We start from the raw sequence: 8,144 nt of genomic DNA, 5'->3' as shown, positions 1-8,144 counted from the left end.
TGCAGTAGAAGAAATACTTTTTTAACTTGAAAAAATAAAATTGTACTATGAGCAGTGTATTATGGGTATGCAAATCAGCCTGAGTGGCGCAGTCGTTAAGAGTTCTTCTGTTAACCAAAAGGTGGGCAGTTCCAATCCATCAGCATGCTTTGGGAACCCTAGGGGGCAGTTCTCCTCTGTCCTGCAGGGTCGCTGTGAGTCGGGACCGACTCTATAGCACCAGGTTGGTTTTTTTTAAATCGCCCCTTAGACTCCGGAAATACCTTACTATTTCTACGATGTTTCTGCGCCACCACTAGGAGGCGAGTAGCAGGCTTGGCTGGCTGGCTGGAAATTAAACCCCAGTCCTGGTCAACCTGAGATTCTGATTTTATCTTGTTCGTACATTGGGACTTTAAGTATGATTTCTTTTCAATAAAGCAGTTTTCTAATACTTGGGGCGGGGGTAGGGAGAGAATAACAATAAATTGTTAACATAGAATTCGGGGTATTTGTTAACCCTCTGCGGGGAGTGAGGGGTGTGGCTGGGGAGGGCCCATGCCGGCAATATCTTTCTTAAATTGGGCGAGTGGGATCAGAGTTTCATTTTATTACTTTTTTCCTCTCCTAAATTATGTATACAGAATATACGTCTTTTGTCTGTAGGATATACTTACATGAAAGTTTAAAAAGATAAAAAAAAACTGTGAGATGGGACGCGACCACCATAAATACAAAGGAGGGTAGTTCTCTGTGCATCCCGGTCTGCTAAGACTGCGTCTGTGGGAAGTGTTTTCTTTCTCATGGGTCTTAGGGGAGATTCACCTTCTGGCTTTTCTGTGCTCCACAGGGGCAGTTATCATTAAGGAAAGAGTGAGAGTAAGAAATGAGAAATCAGGTTAATGTTGGGCTTTTAGCTGTTCCAGACTCCAGGGAGAGTCGTGGGGGCTCAAGGACTTTCGAATCCAAAGTGTGACGCTTCCACTGTCTGTGGCCACTTTCTACTTCCACGTAGCTAGAGTGTTGGCGCAAAGGGTTAAGCAATCCGCTGCTAACCGGGTTCAAACCTGGCTCTGTGGGAAAAAGACCTGGTGATCTGCTTCCTTAAAGATTACAGTCAAGAAAACCTTATAGGGCAGTTCTACTCTGTCACATGGGGTGACTTATGAGTCGGAGTCGACTCAATCGCACCTAATAACAACAAAAGTATTACTTCAAACAACATTTTAGTGAGCACTGATGTTTAATAAAGAAACTCAACCTCAAAAAGAAAACTCTTTGGAGATTTGATTCATTTTTCATTATATTGAGTGTTCCCATTCATGGAAACAGTGTAAATCTTCCCCTTTATTGAAGTCTACTTTCGTCTTCCAATACAGTTTGTAATTTTACCAGCAAGGGTTTTTGTTAGATATATCAAAAAACCAAACCCAACCCATTACTGTGGAGTCAATTCCGACTCATAGTGGCCCTATAGGACAGAGTAGAATTGCCCTATAGAGTTTCTAAGTCTGTAATCTTTATGGAAGCAGGCTAGGGCATCTTTCTCCTGTGGAGCAGCTGATGGGTTCAAACCATGGAACTTTCAGTTAGCAGCAGAGGGCTTAACCACCAGGAGGCGCCACCAGGGCTCCTTTGTTAGGTACCCGTACAAACCTGTTGCCTTCCGGTCAGTTCTGACTCAAAGCAACCCTGTAGGACAGGGTAGAACTGCCCCATAGGGTTTCCAAGGAGCACCTGGTGGACTTGAACCGCTGATCTTTTGGTTAGGTATACTCCTAATATTGTCCGTTTTTTGTGGCTAGCATAGATTTTTTAAATTACAATTTAGAATTGCTTATTGCTGGTGTATAATAATGCAGTTGGGTTTTGTTTATTGTTGTTGCATTCAGCCATCTTCAACTCTTTAGTTCTAATAGGTAGACAAGCATATCATCTGATAGTGACAACTTTGTTTCTTCCCTTCCAACTCTTAAATACTTTTTTACAATTTCTTTCTTGTGTTTTACTTTGCTTGTTGGGAACTCTGGTAGAGACACTGAACTGACGCTGTGATAGTGGGCATGTTTTTTCTTGTTCTGATCATAGCTTTCCTTAAATGTGAAGTTTGCTGTATTCTCAGGGCCAGCTTCTTGGGCGCGTGGTCTGTGCACTCCCACAGGCCATGGGGTCACTGGCCTTGCTCTTGGTTTCGTGGTCCGTTGTTGTCTTCATGAAATTCTTAATTTTTGGACAAGAGGCCCTGCAGTTTCATTTTCACTGGGCCCCGAAAGGCTTCTGGTAGAAATTCTGAATAAGCCGGTTCCGTTCTATTCCTAGCTTGCTGCGTAGTATATATGGGTGTTGAGATGATCATAAGCTTTTCTTCTTTTAATCCATTAATGTTGAAAATTGCATTAATAGATTTTCTGTGATAAATTATTTGGTAATAATGTGTTTTTAAAACATAAACTATTTTTTAGAATTGTTTTAAATATACAGAAAAATCGAGAAGATGATATAGAGAATTCCCATATCCTCCACCAGTTACCCTTGTTATTAACAGGGTACATTAAACCCATTGCCAAACCTGTTGCTGTCAAGTTGATTCCAACTCACGGTGACCCTGTAAGACAGAGTAGAACTACCCCATAGGGTTTCCAAGTTGCGGCTGGTGGATTCGAACTGCTAACTTTTCGGTTAGCAGTTGAGCTTTTAAACTCTGTACCACCAGGGCTCCAACATGTTACATTAGTATGGTATATTTGTCACAATTCATGAACCAATATTAACTGATACAATTTTATTAACTAAAGTCTATGGTTTATTCAGATTTCCTTAGCTGTTTTCCTAATGTCTTTTTCCAGTTCTAGGAACCTATCCAGGAGATCATGTTACATGTAATCGTCATGTCTCCTTAGGCTTCTCTGGGCTAACAGTAAAATTGACTTTTTTGGTGCCCTCCTCTAAAATTTCCAGGTAGATTTGCATAACCACCACCAGGGCTTATAATCAGGATACAAAACAGTCCTGTTATCCCAAAACACTTCATCATACTGCCCCTTCGTAGTCACATCTTCCCCCCACCTCTACTCCTCCACAACCACTGATCTGTTCTCCATCACTATTACTTTGCCTTTTTCAGACTGTCGTAAAAATGAAATTGAACAGTATGTACACTTCTGAATCTGATTCCTTTCACTCAACGTAACGCCTTTGAGAGTCATCCATATTGTTGCATGTGTACGTATTTCATTCCTTCAGAATCCTGAATAAACATTTCTGGATGTACCACAGTTTGTTTATCCATTCACTTGTTTCCAGTTTTTACTGATTGTTACTAATAGAGTTGATACAAGCACACTCTTGTATAGGATTTTGTATGAACATAAGTTCTCATTTTTCTAAAGTAAATACCTAGAAGTGGGATTGTTGGGTGATATGGTAAGTGGATGTTTAACTTTATAAGAAGCTGCCAAACTGTTTTCCAGAGTAGCTGCACCAGTTTGCATTCCCACCAAGCAACAGATAAGACTTGCAGTTGCTCGTCATCTCTCCAGGGTATGGTATTGTCAGTTTTTGTTTTTTTTTAATTTAAGCCATTCTGATAGATGTGTAGTGGTATCTTATTGTGGTTTTAATTTGCATTTTCCTAATGCCGAATAATGTTGAGCATCTTTTCAGGTGCTTATTTATAATCCATATATTTTCTTTGGTGAAGTATCTGTTCAAGTCTTTTGCCCTTTTTTAAAAAATTGTTTGTTTTCTTACTGTTGAGTTTTAAGAGTTCTTATATACTCTGGATATTAAAAGTCTTTTATTTCTCATTCAATCATATTCTCTATGATAAAAAGCATAAATCTAGATCAAAATTAAATTTGTTTTGTATTCCCTCTTTATATATTAAAACTATTTCTTTTAGATTGAGTTAGTAGTAGTAGTAGTAGTACACAGTTGATAAATATATTTTTCAAACTTTGATAATTATTAAGCATAAAAAGTAAACTTTCACTGAAAGTGAAAATCTTAATGAGATGCATGCATTCATGAATGAATATGATTATTGTCATAATGAGACAGGATTCAGCATCTCTTCCATTTTTATTTTTCATTTTTATAGATGCAAGTGCTAAGAATTCTCGTTTCTATAAATGAGTAGATGGGAATGGAAGGAGTTATAGCAATAACATTACAATTCCTTGCTGAGTTATATGCCACGTAACATTCAACTGAATTAGCTTCCAAAGCAAAAACTCAGAATGCATTTCACTTGCAAAAGAATTTACTTCCCAGTTAGTACAGCCTTTCACTTCAACATCAATATTTTGCATTGTCTCTCTGGAGCCCTGGGAGTTTTACACCCTGCGCCAATGCTCTGCAGTGTGATTTGTAGCTGTTCTTTTGAGAAGTGGGAGAAGGGCCATTGTGTGAAAGGGGAGGTGGGGCAGGAATTCCCCCCAAGGATCCATTTTAATAATTAATCCATAAGGAGGTCAAAGACCTGGATTCCTTAAGTGATTGTGTCTGCTTACCCCTTGGGCTATCTTTGCTAAACCCCAGTTAAAATCCTTGGTATTAAAATAAGACTTTACTAAATGCCTGAAGGTAATAAAAGGAAATAAACACAGGGAGGGGGACTTCTGGCATGACAGCAGGAGGGGTTCCACCAATGTACTCCCCAGAGAAACTGGTGAAAATTATTTGAAAAACAACCATTTAATGTTTCTGGAAATGGTCTTAAGGACATACAGTAAATTAAGAAATGTTTATTTAAAATCTACTAAAATTTGGTAAGAACAGTGGGAGTCTGTAGTATTTGAACTGAGATACACCCAATTCCTCTCCTTTCCAAGCTCAGTAAGATAGAAACTTCAGACTGGAGCAGCCAAGAGCACAGGGCTTCCTCTCCCCTCAACTCCCAGTCAGAGGACTATTTTGTCAGAAAAGGCAAGATATCAGCATTTCTCATCTTGCCCCTGGTACTCAGGTACCTGTTGCTGAGGCTAGGTTCCCAATGAGTGTAGCTGAGCTGTAGGGGCTCCCTTCTTCTACCCAGCCCCCACTCATGGGATGGAGGCTCTACCCTGGGCCCTTGTGCCACTGAGAATACTGGGGCCTCCACTGCCTTGTCGCAGCCAGGAGAGGCAAGCCAAGAAGACCTGAGGCTACTGCCTTCCCTCTACTCAGCTCCTAAAGTGGGAGTGTCACTCAGAGAGAAGCTGGCATTCATCCCCCGGGTAGCTCCAGAGCCATGGCTCAGAGATTTTTCCTGGGGGGAGAAGCAGGCCGTAAAATAGATAGCATCTGATCTCTTACCAAAAGAACTTATTTTATTTGCAACAGAGCATAGAGAAATTCAAGCCTTTGGGTGCTCTCAAAAACAGTGGAGGTTGTGGCGAAGGGCAATTAGGGGAAGAACGATAGATTCATTGGTTATATAAGCTAAACTATAGCTTGGCTAGAGAACCAGGGAAAGAGACAGCTGGGAGGAGCCCACCTGGGGTCAGAACAAATCTCAAACACAGACCTTGGGAAACTATCCCTTCAAAGGAGCCTAAATTTGCTTGGTTTGATCTGTGGAGCAATTAATGCTCCAGGGCACTGTTATAAATGATAGAGCAATCAGCCGGTAATTAGCTGGTAAACAACTAAATGTGGTCATGGAAAGAGACAGTCAAAGAGAGCCCTGAGCTATCATCCCAGGGTGACTGTGGAAATATCCATGGTTGTAGCTCTGGTGGTACAGTGGTTAAGAGCTCAGATGCTAATCAAAAGGTCAGCAGTTCAAATCCACCAGCAGCTCCTTGGAAACCCTATAGGGTGTTCTACTGCATCCTATAGGGTTGCTATGAGTTGGAATCGACTCGATGGCAATGGGCTTGATTTTTTTTTTTTTTTTGTACCCCATTAGGAGCAACGTCAGACACTTAACACTGTGGGGTGGGGAGAGGCAGGGTGGGTAGACTCCACTAAAATAATAAAGCCAGTTACTAAACAAATAAGCAAATGAATAACAAAACAAGACCTGGAGTGGGGGGACCAGTACCAAGAGTTGCTACAATATATTATATAAAATGTCCAGTTTCCAACAAAAAATTATGAGATATGCAAAGAAATACACCAGAAAGAAAGCAGGCAACAGAAACTGCCTGTGAAAGTGTCCAGATGTCAGATTTAACAGAAAAAATCTTCAAAGTAACCACTATAAATATGTTCAAGAAACTAAAGGAAACCATGATTACAGAAGTAAAGGAAGGTATGATGACAATGTCACATCAAATAGAGAATATCAATAAAGAGATAGAAAATATTAAAAAGAACAAAATGGGATAGCTGAAATTGACAAGTACAAGAAAATGAAAAATTCACTAGCAGGGCTCAGCAGTACATTTGAACTGGTTGCAGAAATAATCAGTGAACTTGAAAATAGATCAGTAGAGATTATGCAATCTGAAGAAAAGAGAGAAAAAAGGAGAGAGAAAAATGAACAGAGCTGAGACATATGAGGTACCATTAAGCACACCAACATATGTGAAATGGGTGTACCAGAAGGAGAGGAGAGAGAGAGAAAGGAGCAGAAAAAATACACAACATACCAAAACTTATGGAATGCAGCTAAAGTAGTGTTTAGAGGGAAATTTATAGCTCTAAATGCCTACATTAATAAAGAAGAAAGATCTCAAAACAATAATCTAAGTTTCCACTTTAAGACACTGGAACAAGAAGTGCAAACTAATCTAAAGTAAGTAGAGGAAGGAGATAATAATTAAGATGGGGCAGAAATTAATGAAATAGAAGTAGCAAAACAATAGAGAAAATGAAACCAAAAGCTGGTTCTTTGAAAAGAGCAATAGAATTGACAAACTTTTAGCTAGATTGACTAAGAAAAAAAGAAGATCAAATAACTAGAATTAGAAATAAAATAGAGGACATTATTACCAACATTAAAAAAAATAAAAAGGACTATAAGTGAATACTATGAATCATTGTATGCCAATAAATTAGATTACTTAGATGAAATAGACAAGTTCCTAGAAAGACACAAACTATTGACACTGACTTAAAAAGAAGTAGACAATCTAAACAGACCTATAACAAGTGAAGAGATTGAATTAGTAACAATAATAACAATAAAAAAGCTACTTACAAAGAAAAGCCCAGGCTCAGATGGCTTCTCCAGTGAATTCTACCAAACATATAAAGAAGAATTAATAACAATTCTTCATAAACTTTTCAAAAATATAGAAGAGTAGTGAACACTTTCCAATTCATTCTATGAGGCCGGTATTACTTTGATATCAAAACCAGTTAAACAAATCACAAGCAAAGAAAACTACAGACCAATGTCTCTTACAAATATGGACACAAAAATCCCCAACAAAATACCTGGGAAACAAATCCAGCAACATATAAAAAGAATTATATACCTTGACAAAGTCAGATTTATCCCAGGATTTCAAACATCTGAAGATCAATTAATATAATACATCGTATCAATAGAATAGAAAACAAAAACCACATTATCATCTCGACAACATTGGATAATATCCAGCACCCTTTCATGGCAAAAACATTCAACAAACTAGACGTAGAAGGAACTTCCTCAACCTGGTAAAAGGCATCTATGAAAAACCCACAGCTAACATCATACTTAATGTGAAAGACTGAATATTTTATCCCTAAGGTCTGAAACAAGACAAGGATGTCTACTTTCACCACTTAGATTCAACATTGTAATGCAGGTTCTAGCCAGGGCAATTAGGCAAAAAATAAATACATAAAAGCCATCCAGATTGGAAAGGAAGAAGTAAAACCTATCTCTATTCACAGATGACATGATTATGTATATAGAAAAATCCTGAAGAATACGCTAAAAAATTATTAGAACTAATAAATGAGTTCAGCAAGGCTGCCAATACAAAACCAACTTACAAAACTCAATTGTATTTCTACACGCTTGCAACGAACAATCTGAAAACGAAATTAAGAAAATAATAACATTTACAACAGCATCAAAAGGAATAATTTAGGAATAAATTTAACAAAAGTGAAAAACTTATTCTCAGAAAACTACAAAACATTGTTGAAAGAAATAAGAGACGATCTAAATAATGGAAAAACATCCCATGGTCATGGATTGGAAGACATAAAATTGTTAAGATGGCAATACTCTCCAGGTGATCTAC

Source organism: Trichechus manatus, unplaced genomic scaffold, assembly GCF_000243295.1.
Source record: "Trichechus manatus latirostris isolate Lorelei unplaced genomic scaffold, TriManLat1.0 scaffold00030, whole genome shotgun sequence".
NCBI classification, from domain to species: domain Eukaryota; kingdom Metazoa; phylum Chordata; class Mammalia; order Sirenia; family Trichechidae; genus Trichechus; species Trichechus manatus.
This window is presented reverse-complemented; position numbering follows the sequence as displayed.